This window comes from Megascapheus bottae, chromosome 13 (assembly GCF_031878675.1).
Source record: "Megascapheus bottae isolate mThoBot1 chromosome 13, mThoBot2.hap1, whole genome shotgun sequence".
NCBI lineage: Eukaryota > Metazoa > Chordata > Mammalia > Rodentia > Geomyidae > Megascapheus > Megascapheus bottae.
Genome location: NC_143521.1, coordinates 29,066,089 through 29,082,716, shown reverse-complemented (window position 1 = coordinate 29,082,716; position 16,628 = coordinate 29,066,089). Strand labels below are relative to the sequence as shown.

Sequence of the window (16,628 nt, the reverse complement as noted above, 5' to 3'; positions counted from 1 at the left end):
CCACACATTGTTGATCTTGCTCCAATGTGTTACAAGGATAATTGACTTTGAACTTCTCCATCTTTCAGGATGAATTACCTGGAGTTTATGAGATGTTTGTTCTAGCACTCTAGAACTATCACTTTGAGGGGCTAGGGAGTAGGAAACTCAGGCATTGAATACTGTTCTGTGTACACAGCTGGAATCTGACTGAGATGGGTCTCTATATTTTGTTTAGGCCTTGAAAACAATTTCATTCTTTTTTGTTTTTTTGTTTTCTTTGCCGGGCCTGGGGCTTGAACTCAGGGCCTGGGCACTGTCTCTGAGCCTCTCTGTGCTCCAGGCTAGCACTCTACCACTTGAGCCACAGCACAACGTCTGGCTTTTTCTATTTATATGGTATAAGGACCAGAACCCAAGGCTTTATGCATGCTAGGCAAGCACTCTACAACTAAGCCACATTCTCAGCACATAGATTTTTGTGAACTGAATAATACCTACCTTTTGTTCACTTTCTTGTTCTGTGTCAGTTTTTTTTTTAAAGAATTGTCATTTCTTTTTTAAAAAAAAATATTTTTTGTTTATGTGGCACCAAGGAACCCAACTCAGGGACTCATGATAGGTAACAGTCTACCACTAAGCCAAATTCCCAGCCTGTGTCATTGTTTTAGGGAACAAGGATCTGAGTGTCTCTCATTCCTCAAGGCTCATTCTCCCACAGGAATACACAAGAGCTTGAGGATTGTGTTCCTGGAGAACAAACATATATAGCTGTCTTTAATGTTGAGTACAATGTTTAGAACACTTGCTTGGTACTAGAACTTGAACCTCATACTTTCTTGCTCATGGATGTCACTCTACCACTTGAGCCACTCCAGTCCAGCATTTTGCTCGTTACTTAGAGTCTTACAGAATTTTTTTCTGCCCTGGTTGGCTCTGAACTACAATCCTCAGAACTCAGCCTCATGAACAATTCTGTAATTTAGGGCATGATCCACTGACATGCAACTTGAAATATTTCTAACCATTCCCCAAGTGCTGTCTCCTAAATTAATAACACAGTGTTTATTCACCATGTTCACAGCATTCTATTGCACCTAACTTTTACGGAGGACTTTTTGGACTTAGAGTTTCAATTTTCAGCCTTTGTTTTAACAACATCATCACTTCAATGATATTTACTTGGATTTATAAGATCTCTGGAATTGAGTTGGAGTCAGTGTTAGGATAATACTTCTTGCTTTCACCTTTCTCCATCCCTGGCCTGATACCTGCCCTGTCCTCTAATCCTGCCCAGGATGCCCAGCTTTCTGGAACATCTAGTAGGCCCCACCTTCACAACAGGGGCCAGGCCAGCACAGGCACGTGCTGCTGGTGGGTGGGGATGTCCTCTCACCTGGGAACACCTTCCAGATGGAAAAGGAAAATCACCCCACACAGTGAAGGAATGTGTGTCATCAGGCTCCCTTTCCTCGCCTGTGGAATATTTCTGGTCTCAGGTGTCCACAGGCCACCTCTTGGGTCAGACCCTTAGGACACAAAGCCCTGTGGAAGGAAGAGACCATGAGGGAGGATAGGTCCTGTGGTGCCCAAATCACACCTCCACCTCCATTCACACAGGTTCTTGGTGGCCAACCTACTGAGCATGTCAGTGCAGATCTTCTCTATGTTGATTCACACAAGTTGATGGGAGGCTTGCACCAGCCAAAGAAGTGTCCACTTCACAATTTATCAGACCAAAGTTAAAAGCATGCTCAGGAGTGTATGGTCTCATCCAGCTGCTCACAGAGTCATTTGACTTCCCCCTCCAGTCCAGAGCTAATGGTGTAGGACTTGAGTTCATCTTCTCAATCATCCTCCAAGAATTGAAAGCTTGGAAGGTTGAGTAGCAAGGAGAGATGCACACAGAGAAGGACAGAGATAGAAAGGAGGAAAGACACACAGAAAGTGTGTATGTGCGTGGGCAAACAGAGACAGTATAAACCTTGACCAGAGCCACACTGGGCTGCCATGTCTTTTAGGAAGTTTGACCAGATGAAAAAGTTCAGGAAAAGGGCACAACCCCAAAGCCTATACTGAAAGCTATGAGAGCAAAGCTTCTCTGAGGAGAAGAGGCTCCAGGGCCTGGTGACCATTGGTGTGGAGACACTGGTTCCTCCCTGTGCCCCCCCCCCACATTCGCTGTCCAGAACCCTGCCTCCTCTGGGCAGTTGACAGTTACTGGATGGACCCCACCTCCATCTTTCCCAAAGCTGTTCAGGCACTTGTAAATCTCCCCCAGTGGGGAAGTGGTGGAGTTTTAAGGAAATAAGGAGATGATGGAGCATCTACCTCCAGAGGTATTCCTATAACAGCAGAGCATTAGAGTAGACACTGAGAGTGGATTGCTATAAAAAAGTGAGTAATGACCCTTTCCCAATCTCTTTTCTCAGTAGATGAAAACTTCTTATATAGGTGTTGCCTTTGTTCATCAAAATGGGGTCATGGTCTATTCTCCAGCATAAAAGATAAAAAGAGTCAGGTTAAATACCAAATCAGCAATGATCTAGAACACAACATTGTGAAGAAGCAAGGATATAACAAAACTAACACTGAAAGCAATCTGATCACAGAGTCCATCTTTTACCCAGCAATCTGTGAGTGCAGAAACTGAGTGGTGACTATAATTTTTGAGTTACTGGCTCACACATATCTGCCTGGCAGATACACAAAGACTGGCTTCTGGTCTTCCTAGCTCATGAGAAAGGCAGGACTGGAGTGGTCCTGGGGCTTGGTGGTCACAGTCACTTGTGTTTGTGCAAGTGAAGTTCACAAACCAAAAGAACAAGCTCAGGAAAACGGGTACTAACTATGGCATTGGTTCTGTTCAAACCCCTTAAAACCAGGCAGGTCTTTCTGGCTGATGTACAAAGCATCCAGGCATGAATGAGAGTGGATGCCCATCAGCTCTGTGAGGGTATTTCTTGTTTAAGAAGTAGCTCTCTCCAGGGCTGAGGGTTTGGAAGGGAAACTGTGCTCTTTGTCATAATGAATAAATATAGCCTCAGGTAAATGTGCACGTCATTGTTTTGTAATAAGTCCACACATTTTCCCTCTTCAGCAGAAAGAAGAATGGTTATTTGCAAAAGGAACTTGAAGTTTTTACACTGTTAATTACCCCGAATTGAACACTGACAATACTTGGTGTGTGAATAAAAAATATAATTGATTGACTGGATTCCTACTGTTAGGAAATTCATACATTTCCATTTAGTCTGTTCTTCAGAGCAAACAGAAGCAAACAGGTACAGTGACATTGATAAGATATAGATAGGGATAGATAGGGAATCATCCTTAGGATTTGTGATCGGCTTTTCCACGCTTGCTGTATGCCCTGAGGGGAGGTGTGAGCACTGAACATACCAGCACTGTGTAGCTCTCAGCTTCACTAAATTAGGCTGTAGACTAGTCAACAATGAAGGAGAATGTGTTCAGTGCTGCCTAGAGGTTTAAAATATTCTTCTTATTATTTTTTTCTTTTTTTTTTTTTCATCAGTCATGGGGCTTGAACTGTGGGCCTGGGCAGGGTCCCTGAGCTCTTCAGCTCAAGGCTACCTCCCTACCCCTGGTGCCACAGCACCACTTCCTGCTTTCCAGTGGTTAATTGGAGATAAGAGTCTCATGGACTTTAGTGTCCTGGCTGGCTTTGAACTGCGATCCTCAGATCTCAGCCTCCTAAGTAGCTAGGATTACAGGCGTGAGCCACCATGCCTGGCTGCTGCTGCTTCTCCTTCTCCTTCTCCTCCTCTTCCTCCTCCTCCTCCTCCTCCTCCACCCTCCCCTCCCACTACCCTTCCCCCTTCCCCTTCCCCTTCTCCTTCTCCTTTTCCTTCTCCTTCTCCTCCTTCTCCTTCTTCTTCTTCTTTTGCCAGTCCTGGGGGCTTGACTTGAACTCAGGGCCTGGGCACTGTCCTCAAGCTCTTTCAAGGCCAGTGCTCTACCACTTGAGCCACAACACTGTCCTTAAGCTTTCTCAAGGCTACTGCTCTACCACCTAAGCCACAGCACCACTTCTGGCTTTTTCTGTGCATGTGGTACCAAGGAATCAAACCCAGGATTTTGTGCATGCTCAGCAAGCACTCTCCCCCTAGAACATACACCCAGCCCATAAAATATTCATTTGATGGATGCCGGTGGCTCAAACCTATAATTCTAGATGGCTAAGAGCTGAGGCTTGTGGTTCAAAGTCAGTCCAGGCAGAAAAGAATTCCATTGTGTGTAAGTACCACATCTTCTTTATCCATTCATCTACTGAGGGGCATCTGGGCTGGTTCCATATCTTAGCTATGGTAAATAATGTTGTGCTAGTAACTTTAGTTCGGTCTTTTTTCTGGACATTGCGGTAAATGTCCAGGAGTGGGATTGCTGGGTCATAGGGGTGCTCTGTGTTTAGTATTTTGAGAAACCATCATACTGCTTTCCAGAGTGGTTGGACAAGTTTACACTCCCACCAACAGTGTAGTAGCTTTCCCTTCTGGCCACATCAAGGGGAAGCTATTTTTAAGATATATTAATAAGAGCCAGACATGTAGCTCAGGCCTATAGTCCTAGCTACTCCGTAGGCTGAGAACTGAGGTTCTTAGATGGTTTAAAGACAGCCCAGGCATTAAAGTCCATGAGACTCTTATCTCCAATTAGCTACCAGAAAACCAGAAGTGGCGCTGTGGCTCAAGGGGTAGGGTGGTAGCCTTGAGCTGAAGAGCTCAAGGACAATGCTCAGGCCTAGAGTTAAAGTCCCACGACTGACAAAAATAAATAAATAAAAAGAAAATATGGTAATAAGTCTACAGAATATGCTTAATAAGCATATTTCACTACATAGAAAGGCTGTGTTTTTAGGAAAGCTGACACAAGGAAAGTAACCTGCAATAACTGACTTTAAGAGAAAGAACACAAACAAATGCCAGGGCATTTTGTGGAAATCACTGCAAAAATATTTTCCCCATCATTAGTTTTCATGTGTTTGAGTCCATTCGTGAGTGAGTTTCTAGTTGTAGCTATTTTTTAAAATATTTTTTATTGTAATTAATAAAAGGGTTACATGATATTTGCCAGATAGAAGGTGCATTAATTCATATACATTGATACCCTTTCACATGTCTTTGTCCCCATTACCCTCCCCCCCTAGTTGTAGCTATTTTATATGATTAAACCCAACTATAATATGTGAGTCAGTTCCAGAAGCCCTGGCAATTTGCCAAACTATTGAGAACTGGGTCAACTAATAATCAAATCTAAGATATCCAAATGGCTTTTGAACCAGCCTCCTATCTTATTCAAAGGTGCTATATTGGAAGCCTGTAGGTGTAGAGCATAATAAATATGTACTGCAGGTCAGCAGCTTTGATGTACACCATCATTTTCATTTAAGAAGAGAGTTTGAACTGGGGATGTAGCTCAGAGGAAAAGTAATTCCTTATTATATGCAAGGTCCTGGGTTCCACTAGAGAGAAAAGAAGAAGGGGGACAGGAGTTTGGCCTAGTGGTAGAGTGCTTGCTTAGCATGCATGAAGACTTGGGCACAATTCCTTGGTACCACAGACATAGAAAAATCCAGAAGTGTTGCTATGGCTTAAGTGGTAGAGCTCTAGCCTTCAGAAATTCTAAGGACAGTGTTCAAGCCCTAAGTTCAAGCCCCATAGCAAAAGAAAGAAAAAGGGAAAGAGGAAAGTCAAAAAGAAAGATGGAAAGGAAGGAGGAAGAGGAGGAAGAGGAGGAGGAGGAGGAGAAGGAGGAGGAGGAGGAGGAATAGAAAAGGACGGGAGAAAGAATAAGAGAAGTAGGAGGAGGTGGATAGGGAGAAGAAGAGGAGAAAGCTGAGGAGGAGAAGGAGGAGAGGAGGATGGGGAAAAATAGAAAAAGGAAAGAAGGAAGAAACAGGAGGAGGAGGGAATGGAAGCCATGTAAACAAGACCAGGGAAGAAAATCTGCACAAATGTTCAAAATAATATGTGTAATATTTATCTCCTATTTTAAGTGGCTTTTTACTGAACTCATAATTTTACAGAATTCAATATAATTGCCACACACAAAATCAACTACAACTACTCCATAGATTTCTCTTTCTCCATAACATTTGTTTTCTTTCCATGGCTTGATCAATGTTTATTGGCTTCTGAAATAAATTACAAAGCCAATTCACAGCCTTGAATTCCATCACTGACAACATGCTCTATCAAAGTGCTATTCTGAGACCCTCCTAGACATTCCTTACTTGCACATAACCCCTGGTGAGCACTGTTTTTTTTTTTCATGGTTGTGGAAATCATAACTAGTACCCGTGATTGTGGGCACTAGTGGCTCACACCTATAATCCTAGCTATACAGAAGGTTGAGATTTGAGAATTGTGGTTCAAGCCAGCCAGGCAAGGAAAGTCCAGGAGAAATATCTCTAATTAACCACCAGAAGACAGAGAGAGAAGGCTATTTAGAGTGCAGGAGTGAGCACTGATGAGAAGGGAAGGGCAACTGGACAGGCCCTGAGAAACAAGCTTACCACAACGTGGGGACTGAACTGGAAGACTCCACCTGACAACAGAGTAGTAGCTGATGATGCCAAAAGGATGTAGGGCCTGGGTTGGGCAGAAATGTGAACAGGCCATAGATTGTTGACATACTGATGTTGCATTTTAAGTTCAATAAACTAGTACACGTGAACGTTATCTACATGTTATCTATTCTTACAAAATCATATAATTAATGATGGGAAGCTTCATATTTTTCATATTATCTATTAAGGCCATAAATCTGCTTTTTTATTCTCCTATGTAATGCCAAAGCATCAACCACAATAATGATTTAAGTGTTGAGAGCTTATGAGCTACTCTTGTGTAAAAGACTTTTTGTACTATTTTAAACTTTCAGAAAGAAATTATTAAAAATGAATGTCACTGAATTAGAAGTAGCCTTTTCCCAGGGACCATCTAGTTCTGAGTTTCACCAGCTCAGGGGAAACTCAGCACATTAGGAGAGCTAACGATGAGAACATGATTTGTGAGGATATGAGTCATTAGTCTTCTTTCTCCTTCATTTAACATTGTTTTTTCCTTGTTTTTAAGGCTTTAAATGTGTGTGAACATTTTTTCTCATTTGTGTACTGACGAGAGAAGATGAATTTATCCTGTGCCACAGTGAAATTAAGCTGTATCCTAAAAGCCCCTAAAGGACTTTAAATTAAATTTAAAATTCTCTAAAGCCAAGTATAAATTTCTTGGTCTTATGAGCTGAGAGACCTTAGGATGGTTCCATTAAAGGCAGATTCCTATTAACTGAGGTCACAAATATAGAAGATAGAGTATCCATTTAAGATTGTGGAACAGGAATTACAAATCCTTTGGGAAGTTGAAATCCAATGCATTCTTTTCTTTCAGGCATGCATCATGAGAAGCTGGAATGTTCGTGTGAAGAATCCATGGAACAAGAAATAAACCCACAACATTTAAATTTAAATTTCCACTAATACTAACTAATGCTGTTGTTATGGAACACTGGAGACCAAACCAAGAGTTTTGCGCATGCCTGGAAAATTCTCTTCCCCCACTACATCTCTCTGACTTTCTGCTTCTGGCCTACAGGAGGTCAGGAGCCTCAGCCAGAGGCCTCTGCTGCTATGAGGTTCTGACTCCTAGAGTCAGAACAAAGAAGTGTAATCTGAAACCATGGGCTAAAAATAAAGTCCTTCTGTGGTTTTTTTTTTTTTCCCCATGTATTTGTTACAGTGACAGAAAAAGTTATCAACATACCACATTGGTTCTGAGAGTGGACATTTTGCTGTTACTATTCCTGATGATACGATTCAGAAGTCTCTGCAGATATGTGGTGGGAGGAATTTGGAGATGTTCTGGACGCTGTCTAAAACAGCCTTGAAATGCTGTAAGTACACCTTAACGGACAATTCTGTTGGACACCCAGGAACACAGTGCTGCTGGGACATGCAGGCAGTAAAGAGTTCAAATAAGGTCTGAGAATGAGGCCTCTATTGGGAATTGCATTAGAGGCCAGATGTGTCAGACCAGAAAAGAGCTTGCTGCTATTTTGTCCATGTCCTGAAACTCAGTATGAGGGAAAATATAGAGGTGATAGACTAGTTACTATGACAGGAAATTTCAAGACAAATCAGCATGTGGGCTATGGCATGTTTACTGACAGGTATGTTTAGTCAAATGTATAGTGAATATTGTAAGATGGGGGGAAAAAAAAGGCACTGGGACCAAGGGACAGTGGCTGTTGAGAGATTAAAAAGAAACCAAGGGCTGGGGATGTGGCTTAATGAAACCTAGCATGTATAAAGTCGTGGGTTCTATTTCTCCATACCACATTAACATAAAGAGCCGGAAGTGGTGCTGTGGTTCTAGTGGTAGAGTGCTAGCCTTACGCAAAAGAAGCTCAGGGAGAGTGCCTAGGCCCTGAGTTCAAGCCCCAGGACTGGAAAAAGAAAGGAGAGGGGGAAGGAAGGAAGGAAGGAAGGAAGGAAGGAAGGAAGGAAGGAAGGAAGGAAGGAAGGAAGGAAGGAAGGAAGGAAGGAAGGAAGGGAGTCAAGATCACACAGGCTGCAACTGGCGAGGCCTTAGGAACCGAGCTGTCCCAAACCTATGGGACTTACCTGATGCTACCACAGGCTTGGAATGATGGTTTCATAGCTATTGTATTTAATGATTGCTCTGCCATGTTTTCAGTCTTATTTTGGTTCTATTTTTCCTTCCTATATCACAACTCACCACTTTGGGGAAGGCGATTTTCATTATGTGCATTTTTATATTGGAAACATACAACTTTTGTGATTTATCAGAGCCACAAGTCTCAGAAGAAATTTTGGACTTGAACTTCTAAGCAATATTAGAACTATGAAACTGTATGGACTCTTGGTTAAGAACTGAACACATTGTGCTTTGAGCTAAACATGAGCTTTGGGGGCCCGAGTGTAGATGTGTCATCCAGTTATAGATGAGGTGTGTTTGGGTGCACAGTTGATAAGGGGTGAGTTGTGATCAGTCAGGCTAGGTTGATTAGATTGAGAAGGGGATAGAGATTAGGAAAGCACATCTCTGGGTATAATTTCCAATGAAGAGTAATGAAGTGGGATAAGCCTGTCCTAGATGAGGGTGGCCCCAGCGGGATCCAGAGGAAATGAAAGTGGGGAAAGGGGTGGCGCTGGTGCCTCATACCTGTATTTTGGGCTACTTAGGAGGCTGAGATCTTAGGATGGTGGTTCAAAGCCAGCCCTATCAGGAAAGTCCTTGAGCCTCTAATCTCCAATTAACCACTGAAAACCGGAAGTGGCACCGTGGCTCAAAGTGGTAGAGCCGTAGGAATGGAAAAGCTCAGGGACAGTGCTTAGGCCCTGAGTTCAAGCCCCTTGACTAACTCCCCCACTCACCCCTGACACACATCCACACAAAAAGTGGGAAAGGAACAGTGCTGCCTTTTCCTTCTCTCCTGCACCATCTTTCTCTTAGCCTCTCTCTTTCCCTTCCCTTCCTTTCTCTTTACCTTCTTTCTCCCTCTCCCCACCTCCCCTTTTTTTCCCTGCCATCCCCTCCATGACATAATTGAACTGGTGAGCCAGATCGAACTTGACCCACTCCCCATCCCCCGCCATCCCCTCTTGAGCTGTTTTCAAAGTAATGAAAAACTCATTAGGATAGTTTGGTGATGTTTCAACTGTGACAGTTTCAAACTGTCACATACCCTAGAGTTTTCTTCTGTGGCTTTGTCTTCCTTATTACAGTCCTCTCCCACATCAAATTCATTGTGAAGCCTGATGCCTAAGTATTCCTTAGTAGTTTTTGGTTTGTTACTGTTGCCCCACTCCCTCTGGAGTGTCAAACTTGGTCTCTCCTAGGCCTTCTCTACTTTTCGACTTCACCTCATCCCTCCTGCCCTGTTCTTTCACATAGGGCATTTACTCTCACTCTTAGCCCTAGTGGTAGAGTACTCGCCTAGCATGCACAAAGTTCTGGATTCAATTCCTTGGTACCACATAAACAGAAAAGGCCAGAAGTGTTGCTGTGGCTCAAGTGGCAGAGTGCTAGCCTTGAGCAAAAGTGCTCAAGGACAGTGCCCAGACCTTGTGTTCAAGCCCCAGGACTGGCAAAAAATAAAAAAATAACTAAATATATATATACATATATATAATCACAAGTAGGATTTTAATTATTAATAAAAATGGAAACAACAGGAAAAGTTAAAGGCTAGTAATTAAAATTGCCTTGAAGGTGAATTCATTGTTAGTCCAATTTTTTTCTAAAGTTTTCGGGGAAAATACAGTTGGAAATCTTGCAGTTCTTACAATTTTTTTAAATCATCACAAAAAAAACATAGGAAATGCTAGGCTGAAAGTAGAACATGTTGAAGAACAATGGTATCTTGTGTTCAATTGTATATAAACTCATTTCAAATACAAAAAGTTTAAAAGAAAATTGTTTTGAAGGCTGGGAGTTGGGCTTAGTGGTAGAGTGCTTGCCTAGCATGCAGGAAGACCCAGGTTCGATTCCTCAGTACCACATACATAGAAAAAAGCCAGAAGTGATGCTGAGGCTCAAGTGGGAGAGCTCTAGCCTTGAGAAAATCCAAGGACAGTGTTCAGGCCCTGAGCTCAAGCGCAGGACAGGCAAAACAAATTGTTTTGAAGACTTGTTTGCCATTTTTCAAAATTGTGAAAATGTATAGTATACATGAAAAGTAAATGTAAATTTAAATAAGACTGACTATTCTTTTCTATGCAGAAGCATTGCTTCAGTATTTGCTCATATCCCCAGGTTAGGATTCATAGCCCTATAAACAACTGATCCTCAACCCTCAGCGTGTCAGGAACGAGAGGAAGGCTGGGCTGGTCACGAGTAGGACTGTAGCCTGGCAGTATGAATTGATGTTTCACTGATTTTCTGGTATCAGTCGAATTGGGAGGAAATATTTCAAACACGATGTTGATCAGAGTCTAGTAAGATTCTAGACACTTCAGTAGTGTTGTCTGTGAAAACAATCAATGCTGCATAGCTAAATTATTGTTCTGAAAAACTTCAAAAAGATGGTTCTTGGTAGTAATTCTCCATTATCTTCTATAGGACTTTATGTGTGTCTCTTCCAGTTCTTGGTTTATGCATAGTCATTGGAAACACGTTTGATGATTTACTCTTGATGTCTTCTCTGTGGTTCTTTGTGCTCCAGGCATCTTCTGTTGCTTATTGATGCTCGTATCAGTTTTTCAGTATCTTTTCTCTCTTGATAACATCAATTTCCCTATTGTAATTGTTTTTTTCTCCTTCATTTTCTACCTAAGTCTGTCTATTCAGCTTCTGGATAGAATCCTGCTGTTTGCCTTTATCTGTGTTGACAGGAAAACCTTTGTAAGATCTCTGTTGACAGTGGTGGCTTTATTCTCTTTTTATTTGGTCATCTCTCAGCTGGATTATGTCTAGTTCATTCCCTTTATTTCGTAAACTGTTTCACTGTTGATGTTATTGTCTAGGTACATTCCAATCCCCAAGTGTATCATTCTTGTTTGTTTGTTTGTTCTCACACTGAGACCTGCGTCTATCCATTCCTTCCATTATCGGAAAGTATGAGGGGGTTTTTGGTAATGGGTTGTCTTCAGCTGTGTGCTTTAATAATTTTCAACTTTAAATTATGTTCTTTAAATTATGTTTGTCTCCTTATTACCTATACATTAGAATCCTTTTTATTTTTCCCTGTCATTTCATGTCCTAGAAATCTTTTGGTGGGTGGTCAAAATTTTTTTCTACATGGCTCATTATTTATGACTCAATGTACCAGAAAGAATGTGTTATAACTTGTAGTAAAATGTCTTCATAGCTGTTTCTTTTGTTGCAGCTGGTTTTGAAGTAGAATTTCTTTTTCTATCACAGATATTCTCCTCAGTGCATCCAGTCTCTTCCGTTGTAAATTCTCTTTCAGAAAAGGGAGTTTTGGTAGTTGGTAGCTTTGATTGCTGTCTTTCTGGTTTCGGGATTCTATCTGACTTGTGGGAATCTCGATGAGGTAGTCTTTAGAATACACCCACTCACACAAGTTCAATCGTTCACTTGACACTAAGGAGTATGGACTGGAGGGAGGTGCTGGGCACGTACTCAGGCTGCTTTGACATTTTGTTTTTTCTATGGATTTAGCTGTGTCTTGAGACTTTACCAGGGGTCTGCTTGGTTCTTGTGATTTCTCCAATGGGGAACAAATGTTGATGCCTTTGATGTTAAGGTCATATTCGGCTGCTCTGTTTAAGTCCAGCGGTTTAAACATGGTAGGCAGAAGTTTCACTCGGCCGATGTGCAGGGTTTGAAGCACATAGTTGACGTCACCGTGGGCTAGTATAAATTTTTCTGTTTTCAGATTATCCCTGGTAGCCAAAAGTCCTTGGCCTTGGGGACTTCTGCTACTGTATTTTTCCCTGAGCAGGGTTAAATCCTTAGCCCTAAGAGGTAGGAGGCGAGTGGGTTTGACAGCTAACTTTGTGGGGCTGGCCTTTCCATCTGTGATTATAGTACTCTCTGTGGCCCTGTCCACTGTAGAGACCTGGGCTGTTGAATGAGTCCCTGCAGCCTGGCTGTCTGCAGCTGGGGCCACAGCTGGCGGTTGGCTCTGGGTTTCTTGCATATTCTTGCTGGCCCCATCTTGCTTTAAGTTCTCTGCTCCCAAGGTAGCTTGGGTAGACTCCGTTCTAGAGGTTCCTCCCTTTGTTGTTTGGAGGCTTGAGGTTTTGTGTCCAATCTTGGTGGGGGAAGCAGCCTTGCCCGGTTTCAGCTTATTGGCTACATCCCTATTAGCCAGGTGTTCCATGGCTCGATCCTCAGTTCTGCTGGGGCGCTTGTCAAAGGACACCTTCTTAGTGGTCTTCAAGGAGAACCTGCCTAATTGGACATGGACTGCTGCTGATGTGCTGGTATTTCCAGCAGCTTTGCCCTCAGCTCTGGGAGAGCTGGCAGGTGATTCTGTTAGTAGGGCATTTAGAACTTGTCCCTTCTGTGTTTGTGTGGTGGCAGTGATAGGGTGTGGGGACATCTTGTGCTGTTTTTTCTGATGCCCTTTCCTGGTGTGTGAGTGGGCTAGGAGCTGTGGATTTTCTTCTGCTGGGGTCTTGTACATGTCGGTTGGAGATCTGGGGTCTCTGTGGGGGCTCAGGTCAGATTGTATTGACTTGGTGACCTCTGAGAACACCTGGCCCTTGCTTCTTTTAGTCTCTCTGGCTGCTGAATATTTACTGGCAGCCAGATTACCAGTGGCTTGGCCTTCAATTAATGGTCTAGAGGATGCAGATGGTGGCTGTGAGTCCAGGGTGGTAACACTGTCTTCATCGCTGCTCTCTGAGGAATCAGACAGCTCTTCCTCTGCACTGCCTCTATTCTCTACCCCGGAGGAGGGGTACACTAGGTCCTTCCACTTGTGGTCTGAAATCCAGTAGGATCTTGGTAGATGATCCTCCTGCCTGACAGCAACAAGAGGCCCTGTGGATGGTTTTTGGGGTGCTCCATCCACGATGTACAGACTGGATGGGAATGGGTAGTTCTCAATTAACCAGGATAGTGTGTGGGGCCGACCCTTTTGGGAGGCTGAAACAGCCGCCATTGCTGGTTTTCGGGCTGCTCTGTCCATTCTAGAAAAATTCAAGTGGTCTGAATATTTACCACCAACCCAGGAGACTCTGGGCATAGCAGGAACCCCAGTTGGAGTTTTGTCAGATATTTTGCCCCATATATGGGGAGCAGTGCAAACTGGGTATGCATCGACACCCTTGGAGGGTCTGCAGGGAAGTTCCTCTGGGCTGAGCGAACCTGGAGCGGTAAGAGATCTTCTGCCGGGCGCTCCCTCCACTCCATGAGCACCGGGGACTCCATCGTCCTCCAGGGTGACCAAACCTGGAGCCACAAGAGATCTTCTGCCGGGCGCTCCCTCCACTCCATGGATACCCGAGATTCGATCTTCAGAAGCCATGGAGGGTCTGCGCGGATGTTCTTCTTGGGCACCTGAAACAGGAGCCCTAATAGATGGTCTCCTTGGGGCTCCACCCCCTGGCATTTGGGGCCCTGTGATGGCCGTGTACTTTTCCGTGTTGTCAAGCCAGGAGGGTGAGTGAAGGTGGCCATCTTCAGTAGCAAAAGCCAGGGATGACTTTCTACGGCCTCTGCCCTCTGCTGTGGAGACGCTGGGCACGAATGAGAATTTCCCAGAGTCACTAAACTCTGAGGGTCTGTGCCCAGCCTGATCTGCAGTGACAAAGTAGGGAGCCCCGGTGGAAGATCTTCTTCGAGTGCCGTAATGTACGATGTGGGCATGTTGGCTGGTGTCGATATGCCACAAGGGTCTGCGCACATCACGCTCCTCCGTGGCATAAATAGGAGTCCCCGAGGGTGTTTTCTGGGGGACTCCATCATTGCCTACATGGGGAGACAGGGTGACCGGATATCTTCCAATGTCGAACAGCCAGGAGGGTCTGCTCAGGTAGTCCTCGTTCCTGAAGGCCACAGGATCCCCTGGGATGTTTTCTTCCTGGGGGTCCACGGTACTGGAGTGCCTGCGATAGGTGGCAAAAGACACTCTGCGTGGAACTTCCTCCTGGATGTCCATCGGAGCTGTCCCTGCCTGTCCTGATGACTGGCTGGTGGGGACTTGGTCTTCTGCTCCTTGCCCATTGTGCTCCATTGCCAAAGGCAGTGCTCTCTGCTCCCCCTTTCAGGTCCTAGACCTGCCTTGTTGGTTTTAGGCTTAACTCTTGGGCCAAAAGCAATCCAAAGTTTTCAACCATATATCCAAGTGATAAGCTGTGGCTTGTGCCTCGGCTCCCGCTCTCGGATCTCAGGCAATAGAGTTTTGCACACAGTTTGACCATCAATGTGCATTGTGACTCTAGCTCTGCATGCAGCACCTCTGTGATGCTGTGGGTGGGGCTGGGGAAAGATGTGTGACAGGTGACTGGGGCTGAGCCATGTGCTAGCTGGTGGTTTCCAGTGGGTATCCTATGTATGTATCAGAATAGCTACATCTGAGGAAATGATTGGCTTATGAGGCTATGGGTAATGAGGTTGTCTGTGGCTGTCAGATTCGGGGTCCAGATTAACTGAAGGGTGGTCTGTTTATGGGCAGCTGGCAGGTCCAGACTCTGGAAGTGTTGTCCTCAACTCCATTTCCATCCTCCAACATGCTTCAGGTCCTGTCCTTGGTGGGTTAGGGCTGTCTTCTACACACAGTGCTGCAATGCTCAACTCAGCACCTTGGACTGAAAGAGATGAGGCAAAGGAGCAGCTATAGAGAAGATGGCAGTGCAAGCACATGGGTTTTTCAGGAAGAATTGCTGAGGAAATCTTTCCTACATGTTCATCCTTCTAAGTACTAGAAATTGAAACGTTCCTGTTTTCTTTAAGTCAGTGTTTTATACTTTTTTCCCCAAGTAAAGAGGCTCAGAGGAGCAGGAGATAATATCTAGAAGTGTGTTTGTGTTGGCTCTGTCAAGCTGTGCAACTTAAGGGAAGGCAAGTGTCATTTAGGCTTACAGATTCTGGCTGTTTCTTTCCAAGGCCACAGAGAGTATGGGACAGGAGAACTGCTTACAGCATGGCAGCCAGGAAGTGAAGAGCTAAAATGCCAGTGCTTGTGGAAAACATTTCTCAATCTTAGCACTACCAAGTGTAAGACTCTAAGATCAAACTCTGTCACTGTGAAAAGTACATATATAACTTATTACATAATGTATATACGTATCATATGTAGTATATTTCATAAAACAATATCTGTAGTATATGAACTCTGTAATATATTTATTTTAGTATACGATGGAATTTCTATTCTGTGCTATAAATAGAAAAGAGGGCAGCATAACTTCAGTGCTTCTTTCCCCCTTCCTACCTCTCTCTCTTCTTTGTTCTTTGGTAATTCTGGACTTTGAGACTTTGTTTCATTTTTGTTTTCCTTCATTCATTTGGTACAGGTCAGATGAAATCCCCAAAGCTGTACATCTTTATGTTTATAATTGAATGAGCTTTGAGCCTGGAATATAGTTATTTTAAAACCATAGTCAAGCGGTGCAGCACTGGCTCACTCCTGTAATCCTAGCTACTCGGGAGGATGAGGTCTGAGGATTGCTGTTTTGAGGCAAGTCCAAGCACAAATGTCCATAAGACTCTTTTTTCCTTTTCTTTTTCCCAGTCCTGGGGCTTAAACTCAGGATCTGGACATTGTCCCTGAGCTTCTTTTACCTAACAATAGCACGCTACCACTTGAGTCACAGTGCCAATTTTGCCCTTTTCTGTGTATGTGGTACTAAGGATTTGAACCCAGGGCTTCATGTATGCTAAGCAAACACTCTACCATGAGTCACGTTTCCAGCCCCATGAGACTCTTATCGCCACTCAGAAAAAACTGAAAGTGGCACTGTGGTACAAGCACTAGCCTTGAGCACAAAGAGACTCAGAAACAGTACCCTGGCTGTGAGTTCAGGCCTCAGTACAGACAAAAACAAACAAATAAAAACCCCACAATCAAGGCAACACCCGTTTTCATTATCCATAAAAGTTTCTCTCTGAACTTCTGGCCTAGATGATCTAGCCTTCTTTCAATACCCATTTTTGTATCTTCTTCTTTTTCTTTTTCTTTTTCTTTTTTTTTTG

The 16,628-nt window shown here is 43.7% G+C and overlaps 1 long non-coding RNA gene across 1 annotated transcript; it reads left to right on the top strand.

Moving 5' to 3' along the window:
• The first annotated feature begins 2,181 nt into the window (after positions 1 to 2,181).
• LOC150055727 (uncharacterized) lies at positions 2,182 to 16,060 on the top strand. The gene is made up of 3 exons (XR_016537457.1): positions 2,182 to 2,376; positions 7,389 to 7,890; positions 15,950 to 16,060. It is a non-coding gene; the product is annotated as an uncharacterized LOC150055727 (long non-coding RNA).
• Positions 16,061 to 16,628: the final 568 nt, after the last annotated feature.